The following is a 12,598-nucleotide window of genomic DNA, read 5'->3' on the forward strand; positions in this document are numbered from 1 at the left end:
TCGGTCCAGTTAGGGAAGGATCTATCTTATGTTGAGGAGCCAGTGTCTATTTTAGACAGGCAGGTTCGAAAGTTGAGGTCAAAGAACATTGCTTCAGTGAAGGGGTCAGCCGGTTGAGGAGGCGACTTGGGAGAGCGAGCAGGATATGTGCAACAGTTATCCTCATCTTTTCACCACTTCAGGTATGTCTCTATGCTCGTTCGAGGACGAACGATTATTTTAAGAGGGGGAGGATGTAACGACTCGGTCGGTCATTTTGAGAGTAATATCCCCGATCCCCTATCTACTGCTTCCCCCGTATCTTTTTCTGCTTATGTGACTTGCCTGGAAGTTTTATTTTTGGTTTCAGAGTATTTTGGGATACTTAGTCCCTAAACGGAAACTTAAGTCTTAGGATTTTGACCGTAGTCAGAACTACATGAAGACGACTCCGGAATGGAGTTACGTCGGTTTCGTTAGCTCCGTTGGGTGATTTTGGACTTAGGAGCGTATCTAGATTGTGTTTTGGAGGTCTGTAGCTGATTTAAGGTTGAAATTGCAAAAATCGAATTTTTGGAGGTTTTGACCGGTGGTGGACTTTTTGATTGGGTCGGATTGGGTTTTCAGAAGTTGGAGTAGGTTTGTGGTGTCATTTATGACTTGTGTGCAAAATTTAAGGTCAATCGGACGTGGTTTGATAGGTTTCGGCATTGGTTGTAGAAATTTGAAGTTTCAAGTTCATTAAGTTTGGATTGGAGGGCGATTCATTTTTTTAGCATTGTTTGATGTGATTTGAGGGCTCGATTAAGTTAGTATGATATTTTAGAACTTGTTGGTAGGTTTGGTTGAGGTTCCGGGGGCCTCGGTTGATTTCGGATGCTTAACAGATCAAAAATTGGACTTGTGTCATTGTTGAAGTCTCACGTGCGATAGGAGGGCCGCAGGTGCGGTCCGGAGGAATTGGCATGTGGGCTCAGGTGCAAGAAGGGAGCCGCATCTGCACAATCGCAGATGCTGAGAATTGACTGCAAAAGCGGAATCTGGTCTTTAAGTGGAATCTGCACCTCCGATAGAAATTTCGTAGGTGCGGCGTCGCAGGTGCGATTGGTAGCCCGTAGAAGTGAAGATCGCTGGGCAGAAAAAAAAGTTTCGAGAGTTTTATCCCATTTTCAATTTTGGGATTTTGAGAGCTCGGATTTGGGCGACATTTTGAGATATTTCCAGGGGAAGCTTTTGGGTAATGATTTCTAACTCTTTTATGGTTATATTTCACTAATTTATAGTTGGGACTTTGATATCAGAATTTGATAATTTTGGTACGAGTGAACTCGTGAGTGAATGGGTGTTCATATTTTGTGACTTTTACATGATTCCAAGAGGTGGGCCCGGGGAGACCTTTTAGGACGATTTTCGAATTTCTTATTAAAGTTTTGATTTCATTAATTAGATTAGTCTATTATATATGTATTTATGATATGTAATTGCTTTTGGATAGATTTGGGTCGTTCGTAGTTGGATATTCGTGGGAAATACATTGTTACTGATTGATTGAGCTTGATTCGAGGTAAGTGGTTTGCCTAACATTGTACGGGGGAACTCCTCTTAGGATTTGGTACTGTTGGGATATGTGAGCTCCGTGTACGTGAGGTGACGAGTGCGTACACGGGCTATTTGTTGTGAAATTCGATTTTTACTGAGTAATAACATGTTTCTTCTTATTGAGTTATACCAGCATGTGTAGTTATCATGTTTAGCCTAGAATAGCATGTCTATGTGCCTTAAATGTTTATCTGAACTCCATGTAACATGCTTAGTGGATTTTCCTGCTTTTTCCTTGCCTTGTACTTAGTTTAAACTATATAATTTTCTTGTTGTAACTGATATATTCCATTGTTTGAGCTGCGTATTTATTTTGGGACTACAGAACGGTATTCTGGGAGATCCCCCTGCATATTTACTTTGAGACTAGGGGACGGTATCCCCAGAGATCCCCTTCCATATTTACTTTGGGACTACGGGACTGTATCCCGGGAGATCCCCTGCATATTTACTTTGGGACTACGGAACGGTATCTCGGGAGATCCCCCTGCATATTTACTTTTGGGATAATGAGACGGTATCTCGGGAGATCCCCTGTTATTATTTATGTACACTGTACTGTTATGTTTCTGTTATTTCCTTCTTGTTAAATTTCAGTCTTTTATTATACTACGATATTTTGTTCTGTCTTTTTGATGTCGTCCAAATCCACTACTAAAAAGTAAATGGTCACGGTCGCATGAAATATAATTTATCCAACTATGAGTTGGGGTCGAATCCTACAGAGAACAATATGTAGGCGATTAGGAATGTAAGAAAATTATCACTTATCGCGCAATGTCAAACGCTTAGAATTTGGTTTGGAAAATATTTATATCTAAATGCGGAAATATAAACTAACTTAGAAAGCAATTAAAATGATCAATGGCTACAAGTATGGTTGCATCGGGATTACACTCGAGTAACGATCTAATGTATTTCATGACTTTACAAATATGAGCTAGTTTACGTTAATTAATCCCCCCCCCCCCCCGTTGTTGATTTCCTTAGTCGTATGTTTCTTATAGCTATGATTTAGTTGTCTCTATCGATCATGAACTCTCCAGCTATCATAACTCTCTCTCAAGTAATTATGATAATTTACTAGACGCACTCTCTCAAGCTACGCTAGCTAGATTCGCATTACAGTTCACTTAGATCGCACTCGAGGTATCATTATCTCTACTCCAACCTCTAAACCCTCGATTATGACTCTCGCCTATACTCCGGGAGTGATGTTGTTCAAACAATTACCTAAATATGCACTCTCTTTCAAGCAGATACATAATAAATAGGCACGGCTAATTGAGGATCCTTTCAACTAACCAAAATCAAAACGTAGTTGAACAAATAGAGATTAACAACCAACTCAAAACTATATTAATATAACAACAAGTTCATCCACAACGGGATCACCCAAAACCTTAGATTACCCGGTTCACTACTCATACTAGTGTTCATTCAATACATAAGCACAACAAGGTATTTAATCCACACTTTAAACAAGAATATTTCCATAAACAAGATTCAAGTGTTGGATAAAATACTACACACTTAGATATACAATACAAAGCAAGGAAATGAAGAAAGCAACATAAATGGGTAAGAAAATCTTAACCACAAGCATCAAATCTTCAAAACCAAAGTGTGTGTGCAAAGCCCTAGCTTCCAACCTTGTTCTATCAAGCCCTAAGAACTGAAAATATGCCAAAGATCCCGTACAAATGAGTTGAATTGGGTATTAAAGGGTTTGGGGTCAAAAAATGTGAAATTCCAGAACTTCCCCGTTTTCACGCCAGTTTCTTCATCGCGTTCGCGATAACACCTTCGCGTTCGCGAAGGTTTGCTAGAATCATTCTCCGCGTTCGCGTTTGGACCTTTGCGTTCGCGAAGGTTTGGGTAACCATGCATCGCGTTCGCGTTTGGACCTTTGCGTTCACGTTTGGACCTTTGCGTTCGCGTTTGGACCTTCGCGTTCGCGAAAGTTTGGTCAATCATGCATCGCATTCCCGTAGTGTGCTTCGCGTTCGCGAAGGTAACTTTCCTGCTTCTTCGCGTTCGCGTGGTACCTACGCGTTCACGAAGAGCAAATTACTGGCAGGCTCCATGTTGTATATTTTAGCTCCTTTTTACTTGTTTTCACTTGGTTTCTTCACCATTACTTCTAAATCACATACAACCTGTAAAATAGAAGTAAATGACATTAAATGAACTATTGTATCGGATTTAATATTCAGTAGACTTGTATCCGAATTTCTTAGTTGCTCATGACTTGTGACACCCCGGTTTGGGCTGTGTCGGAATGGTTCTTACTGACACGATTTCTTATCACTCAAACATAGCAAAAGTATAGGTTTAAAGATAAGATAATTTGGTAAAATACCAACTTATCACACCCCCAAACTTGAACTATTGTCTGTCCTCAAGCAATGAAAGCGACAAAACCTCCTCCCAAGTAGTTAACTCAACCATGCATCCATATCATGCCAAGCCAAATAGGTCTACTATAAGCACAAAAATATGACTTCGATTGGTACGAACAATTACTCCAGAGCATATGAATTATCAAGCACTTCTTATGAACTTCATTACACTTCAAGTGCTCAAACACTAATGCAATTCAAAGTAGCAATCAAGTCATGACACTAAAGCTTCAAAATTTTCCTCTCTATCACAATCAACTTTCTTTGGTCATTCCTTCCAATTGAAAATGGGATTAAATTCACAACTTAATTCTCATGTGCCCTCACATTTAAGAGAGGATCCCATACTCATAAATCTTTAATTCAAAACAAAAATGGGACATCAAATGGAAAGAATTAACTCTCTCTCAAAAAGATGTTCAACTGCATACAAGTAGTACCATAGGCTTGCCCTTCATGTATTCCTCCACTAATGTAGACAACCTGGTTCAAAATCAATTAGGACTTAAAGGGTTGTATTTTAGGCCTTTGGTTAAGGTAGGGCACAATTGATGTTAGAGTGACTCTAAACCTCCCCAAGCACTACAAAGTTTACAATTAAAGTCCACTTCCTTCAAAATCATTTTTCATCATTTCTTCACTTTTCATTCTACACCTAGTCTTCCCTTTATTCACAACTTCTTATCAATTTATTCTACATTTTTTTTCTACCTTCCACCTTTTTAAACAACTTCCATATCACAAATTTTCCATTCTTCACCCTCAAACTTAGGCTTTTAACCTATGTTTACATTTTCAAAGTACTTAAGGAGGTAAGGTGCCAAAAGCTAGATCAATACAGAACAAAGGATTAAAGTTTGTAACATGGTTGCCAAAGAATAAGGTTAAAGGCTCAAAATGGGTTGACTAGGGAAAATATTAAAGGGTAGGAAATTTAGGGCACAATGGTGGTCCAAGGAAGGCCTAATATCATTTTTTTTCAAACCAAGTTAGTCTATAATTTTGCCTTGAAGCACATTCCGGGCAAGTTCTAGACTACAAGTACTGCAAGAGAACTCACAATAAATCTCACCACACATGGCACATGAACACTCAAGTGGAATACAAATCCAAAATCCAATTAAAACTAATGACTCAAAGAGGTTGCATTTAGCATAGGAAGCTATTTAGTGAATTAAAGAGCCAAAATTTTGAGTCTAAAAGTCATGACATCATTACTTCAATTATGTTGGTATTTAACAACCAAAAATTCATATGTCGAGGTTTAAATCATGTTGGTACCAAGCAAGCCATAACTTGGTCAATGGGCACAAACCCCAACTCAAACCATTTATTTTTCCTAAATTAACATAAGCTATATATATCTAGTTACAAGACTAATTCCCTTAAGAAAATTGTTTATCTATCCATCATCGGGAAAAGTCAACAAAATTTTTCTATAATTACCTGGTTCAAAAAGAAAACTGGCATCCTTGGAAAAAGAACCGTGGTATAAAGAAAACCAAAGATCTTGCCACTAACATCAAACATACTATAAAAAAATTAAGAAGCAAGAAAAAACTAACCACAGTACCAATCTGCCATACCCAAAATTATATAAAAACAACAGTTATACAAGAAGTTACCCCCATCTAAAGATGTTGCAATGTCCCCAATGCAACTAAATATGATAGAGTAAAATGGTGTAAGGTGCTCCCTAAATACTGCATCAGTCTGAACTGGAGGTGGTGGGAAATTTTAGCTCCAAGTCCGCATCATCATCATCATCATCTGATTCCTGGGAACCACAAAATGTACTCAGCTTTTGCATCATCCTGGACAGCAGTTTGCTTTTCTTCTTCTCATGCTCTTTAAACTTTCTCTGCCTCTTTTCCATCTTCCCTTGTCGGCGACTCATGTTCTCCAGCCTGTTGTTAATGGCCTCCATCTTGCCTGTCATCTCTTTTAGCTTTCTGACCAAATCCGCCATGGATGGTGGGGCAGTAGTCCCAGTAGAAATGTCAGGCCCAGATGGGCCAGTGGGAAGGCCAGCTATAAGCTGCCTAACATGTGCTTCTACCCCATATATCTGGCTGGACAAGTGGCGCATAGTGTGAGAACCGGACTGGAGTGACCCCATGGGGTCACAGGATCCTGCATGGTCAGTGGTAGCCTCAGAGAACTGCCCAAAAGAAGGGGAAGCAACATCAATTCTCCTCTTTTTTTGTTTTTCACTAGGTCCCTTTTTCAGCAAGGGATAGATCATCGGCTTTCCTGGACCTTTCCCAACATCATTGGGGCGTTTAGGTACCCCAGCATCATAGCAAATTCTGGTGATCAAGGATGGAAAGAAAAGGCTCTTGGACCTCCCATGAGTGGCTTCTTCAATTTCTCGGACAATGTGTTCCCCTACATTCACAGGTAGTCCATCCATGATAGCAGCAATCATTAGTGCCCTGTGTGGTGTCACATCAGTGTCATTTGTAGAGGGTGACACTCTTGAACAGATAATGGAGCCCCATGTCTTCGCCTCATCCATGAAGTCGTGAGAATCAACTCCCTTGTGCACTGTCAGCCACTTCGGAACAACCCCATCATGTAGCTTGTTAACTAGCTACTGGTTGCCGTCTGCTCTGGCTCTGTCTCTGTAGGCCTCGTTGTCAGCATTGGGGAGGTCATAAACATCATTGATTATCTCAGAGCTGAAATAGACTTGTACACCCCGCACAGTGGTAACCAAGGCACCTTGGAAGTCGGTCTGCGAGGCGTTTGCATAGAATTCCAAAACTATTGTGTGGTTTGCATTATTTGGTTGCTCAACAAAAAAAATCCACCCGCTCTCTATCAAGCGCGGGTAGAAGCCTGGCATTTTTGCTTCAACTTTCTCCAAGTTTATGCCTCTTTCCCGGACGATGGTCTTGGACATGAGTTCATCGTATTTCCTCTCACATGCTGCAGATAGAAACCGTTCCTGATCAAAGGCTTTCTCTTGTCCAGGTCCAAAGACATGTTCTTGTGCAATTTCATCATGTTCCAGTTCCCTTTTAAGCTCAAAGTACCTACAAAATATACCAACAATGTTAAAAGCTCATACAGACACTTAAAACAATGTATTAGGAAGTATTTAGGCCAAAGAAATGGGCGAAAAAGGTCCTGGGCAGAGCTGTGCGAAGCTACTATTTTTTTGCCATTTTTGGGACTGCCAGGCATTGCTCTTCGCATTCGCGAAGAGTAAAAAAAATTTGCACAGAAATATACCTTCGCGTTCGTGAAGGCCAAAAATTTGCCCCTACTGATTTGCCTTCGCGTTCGCGAAGGTTGTCTTCCTCGCCCAGATTCTATTTTCTTTCAGGTATTTCTTCAAACAGTTGGAGGCCATCTTTTCTTTGTTCGATTTACAGACAATTTAACAACAGATTTCGCCCAAAATTTTCGTAAAAACACTCACTCTCAACCAATCTTACCCAGCAAACAACAACTAATTTCAAGCATAAATTTGCAAATTAATGCTCAAAATTTGAGCCCTAAGGACCAACAACTATGGATTTTCTTCCATTGTTTCACAATGCACACCAAGAAGAGAAGAAGAATTGAGAGGAGAGAGAAGAAATTACATACCTTGTGAATGGAGATGAAAAATTGCAATAAACTTGAAGATTATGGAGGAATTGATTTTTAGGGCTTAAGGAGTGAAAGGGGACTGTTTTTTGAGCAAAATGGGTGATTTTCCCATTTCTAGTAGCTGAATTGTATTTACCCTTACCCGACCCTACGTGTTCACGAGGGGTCTACGTGTACGCGAAGGGTAAACTTACCTGCAGGTCGCGAACGCGAGCTGATATCACGCGAACGCGAAGTTTAACTTCGCTGGAGGCCGCGAACGCGAGGTAGTTGTACGCGAACGCAAAGGGTTAAGTTTTTTTTTGACCTACGCGTTCGTGGGGTATAGAATGCGAACGCGAAGAGTATTTCTTCCCTGCACTTCAACAGTTCTGGCAGCTACTGGTTTTGGCTCTCCGGAACACTCCGACCTGCTCAAATCAACTTCAAAAAATCTAAAACTTGGCAGATTAGTCACAAATAATATTCTAAGCTATTCAAAAAAATGACTAAAAGTTTTTAAAAATGATGGGTTACCTCCCACCAAGCGCTGTATTTAACGTCGTGGCACGACGCAAACAACATTACCACTTGGATGATATGAACTGGGCACCTAGCTTGGAATCAAACTTGTGAACACGAGCGATGGGGGGTGGTAAGTCGATGATCAAGCCAATCCTTAAATTCTCCATTTTACACTTCTTGGCTCTCATGTGAGGAATGTCATTTTGCTTGCTTGCTTCCTCAAACTGTAAAATGTACGATTGTTGACTTTCCTCCTCGCAATACCTCATTGACTCGTGTAGTTCAATTTCCATATCACCACACAATTCCAATGTTGAAAAATGCTTGGAATGTGACTTCAAACCTTCACTTTGTAATTTTTCTCGGATTTTGACATCCTCTTTTTCCCCCGGATTAGAGTCAATTTCAACCACATTTTCATTTACACCGATTGACTCTAATTCCATATTTTTCTTAGCATCATTAACACTCATGGATTCGGTTGGCGGATGTTCAATTCTTGAATCCTCAAAGTAAAGCTCACTTTCTTCCTCGGAATTTGGATTTTCTTGGATTTCTTCCACACTCTCAAGTTGGTGGGCATAGTGAGCCTCAACCAATATTTGCATTTGATCCTCCAAGGTGCGAATATGTTTATCATTATGAGCCAATCCTTGTTTCAAGTCCTCGAGTGCAAAGTTGTGCTTCTCCTAATTTTCAAGTATGGTCTCAAACATGAGCATCATCTTCTCATTTTGAGCATTTGAGAGTTCTTCTTGGTTTTGTTCAAGTGCCAAGGAAGGATTTTCGGCTTCCACATCTAAGGAAAATTCTTGGCTATTATCAACTTCCGAGGATTTTTGGACCTCTAAAGCTTTAAGCATTTCTCCCATTTGTGAGTGCAACCTTGCAAGTGTCAAGTCATTTTGGAGACTATTTTCCAAAAGCTCCTCCAAAGCACTTTGCTCTTTGTTTCTTCCTTCAAGTAGGCATTCTAACATGAGCTTGAACTCTCCATTTTGATCATGCCCCACTTCTTCCATTTCCATAGCCCAATAATTTTCATCACAAAAAGTAGAATCATCATAGAGGGGGCTTGGGGAAGGGAAGGACAAATAAGCACAATCATCCCAATAACCATTTTGAAAACCACACTTATCACAAATACTCCACTCATGGGTTTGAGATTATGCGTACAATCCACCCCGAGGAGAATTTAAATAATTTTTCCACGAGTGTGGTCCTCCACAATAAGGACAAGGGTCATCAAAGTATGAACAACTACCATCCGACCAATTTTCATTATATGATGCCATTTTTCAAAACTAAGAAAATAAACAAGAAACAAACAATACAAATAGACCAAGGTAAGAAAAATAATTACACAAATATTCACAAGTTTGGACCAAAGCACTTTCGCTTATTTCTCAAACAACCTAAATTACGCCAAATTGTTCCCCGGCAACGGCGCCAATTTTGATGTCGTCCAAATCCACTACTAAAAAGTAAATGGTCACGGTCGCATGAAATATAATTTATCCAACTATGAGTTGGGGTCGAATCCTACAGAGAACAATATGTAGGCGATTAGGAATGTAAGAAAATTATCACTTATCGCGCAATGTCAAACGCTTAGAATTTGGTTTGGAAAATATTTATATCTAAATGCGGAAATATAAACTAACTTAGAAAGCAATTAAAATGATCAATGGCTACAAGTATGGTTGCATCGGGATTACACTCGAGTAACGATCTAATGTATTTCATGACTTTACAAATATGAGCTAGTTTACGTTAATTAATCCCCCCCCCCGTTGTTGATTTCCTTAGTCGTATGTTTCTTATAGCTATGATTTAGTTGTCTCTATCGATCATGAACTCTCCAGCTATCATAACTCTCTCTCAAGTAATTATGATAATTTACTAGACGCACTCTCTCAAGCTGCGCTAGCTAGATTCGCATTACAGTTCACTTAGATCGCACCCGAGGTATCGTTATCTCTACTCCAACCTCTAAACCGTCGGTTATGACTCTCGCCTATACTCCGAGAGTGATGTTGTTCAAACAATTACCTAAATATACACTCTCTTTCAAGCAGATACATAATAAATAGGCACGGCTAATTGAGGATCCTTTCAACTAACCAAAATCAAAACGTAGTTGAACAAATAGAGATTAACAACCAACTCAAAACTATATTAATATAACAACAAGTTCATCCACAACGGGTTCACCCAAAACCTTAGATTACCCGGTTCACTACTTATACTAGTGTTCATTCAATACATAATCACAACAAGGTATTTAATCCACACTTTAAACAAGAATATTTCCATAAACAAGATTCAAGTGTTGGATAAAATACTACACACTTAGATATACAATACAAAGCAAGGAAATGAAGAAAGCAACATAAATGGGTAAGAAAATCTTAACCACAAGCATCAAATCTTCAAAACTAAAGTGTGTGTGCAAAGCCCTAGCTTCCAACCTTGTTCTCTCAAGCCCTAAGAACTGAAAATATGCCAAAGATCCCGTACAAATGAGTTGAATTGGGTATTAAAGGGTTTGGAGTCAAAAAATGTGAAATTCCAGAACTGCCCAGTTTTCACGCCAGTTTCTTCATCGCGTTCGCGATAACACCTTTGCGTTCGCGAAGGTTTGCTAGAATCATTCTCCGCGTTCGCGTTTGGACCTTCGTGTTCGCGAAGGTTTGGGTAACCATGCATCGCGTTCGCGTTTGGACCTTCGCGTTTGCGATGGTTTGGTCAATCATGCATCGTGTTCCCGTAGTGTGCTTCGCGTTCGCGAAGGTAGCTTTCCTGCTTCTTCGCGTTCGCGTGGTACCTACGCATTCACGAAGAGCAAATCACTGGCAGGCTCCATTTTGTATATTTTAGCTCCTTTTGACTTGTTTTCACTTGGTTTCTTCACCATTACTTCTAAATCACATACAACCTGTAAAATAGAAGTAAATGACATTAAATACACGATTTTTTATCACTCAAACATAGCAAAAGTATAGGTTTAAAGACAAGATAAGTTGGTAAAATACCAACTTATCAAACCCTCAAACTTAAATTATTGCTTGTCCTCAAGATATATATATATATATACCAGTAGGGCCTTGACCTGACCTCGTCACTACTCGATCGAAGTTAGGCTTGACACTTATTGGGTATCGTTGTGGTGTACTCATGTTACTCTTCTGCACATGTTTTCGTGTATAGATCCAGGTACCTCCTACCAGTCTCGTTTTTAGTTGCATTGTTGCTGCTGCTCCGGAGACTTCAAGGTACATCTGCCCGCGTTCGTAGACCTCGGATTCCCCCCTCTTATCTCTTTTGTGTTGTTCTTCATTACTTTGTCTAGATACTGATGTACATAATAGTTAGATGAATCCTAGAAGCTTGTGACTTATAGTACGAGTCTTGGGAGAGTTTTTGTGTATATTGAGAGTTGGTTATTGTATATGCCGAGCGGCATCTCTATCGTTTATTGGAATATCTATTATAGTTAGTTGCCGAATTTATGTTTCATTTTATTATTCTGTGATGTTAGGCTCACCTAGTCGTAGAGACTAGGCGTCGTCACGACATCTAACGGAGGGAGGATTTGGGTCGTGACAATTAGGTCGCAAGTTACAATGGCGTTTTGGGCTTTGTGTTTTGCATTCTATCCCGTAGGCGGGTGGGTTTAAGTTTTTTATTAATGAGATGTCATTCAAAGTATATAGTTAAAATAGCACGGTTTAGCCAATTTTCGGAGTGGTCATTCAAAAATAGCCAGTGTTTGCCAAGTCATTGAAAAATAGCCGCTATTTTGCTGCAACAGAGACCGGTCCAGCATAATATACTGGAGTTCGGTGCACCTGTGTATGAACTTCCAGCATATTATGTTGGACCGGTATACTTTGCCGGCTCCAGTATAATATACTGGAGACTGGAGCGCCGGTACTCCAAACTCCAGTATATTATGCTGGACCGGTATATTATACTGGAACTTCAGTATATTATGCTGGAGTATTTTTCAGGATTTTGAACAGTGTTTTCGTTCACAATTATCTTTACATAAAAAGTGGCTAAATTTTGATTACTTTTGAAACTGTGGCTATTTTTGATTGACCACTTGTAAATCTGGCTATTTTTGAATTTCTCCCAAGTATATACCGTTCATAACTCCATCATGTACTTTCACCACAATAGGTTAATCTTTTCGAAATGATATCTTTTGCAAGAACTTAACTATCAGTTTACTACAAGTTTAAACCGTAGGCTCAAAATTAAAGTTTGAAAAATTAAAGAACACTCAAGTGTGATTCTTTCAAAATAGTAGGTTCTTTGAACACCATATGGATGGTGGGGAAAGAATTTAAAAAGGGTCCGGTGCACAAAGTATTCCCCGTGCACACAGGGTCCGAGGAACAGTTATATTCTAAGAGATGTGATGTACACAATTTACCCTAATGCAAGCATTTAGTGGTTGTTGCCACAGCTCGAACTCGTGAACCTCAAGATAGTCATACATTGGTTTA

The sequence above is a fragment of the Nicotiana sylvestris genome, chromosome 5, assembly GCF_000393655.2.
Source record: "Nicotiana sylvestris chromosome 5, ASM39365v2, whole genome shotgun sequence".
NCBI classification, from domain to species: Eukaryota; Viridiplantae; Streptophyta; class Magnoliopsida; order Solanales; family Solanaceae; genus Nicotiana; species Nicotiana sylvestris.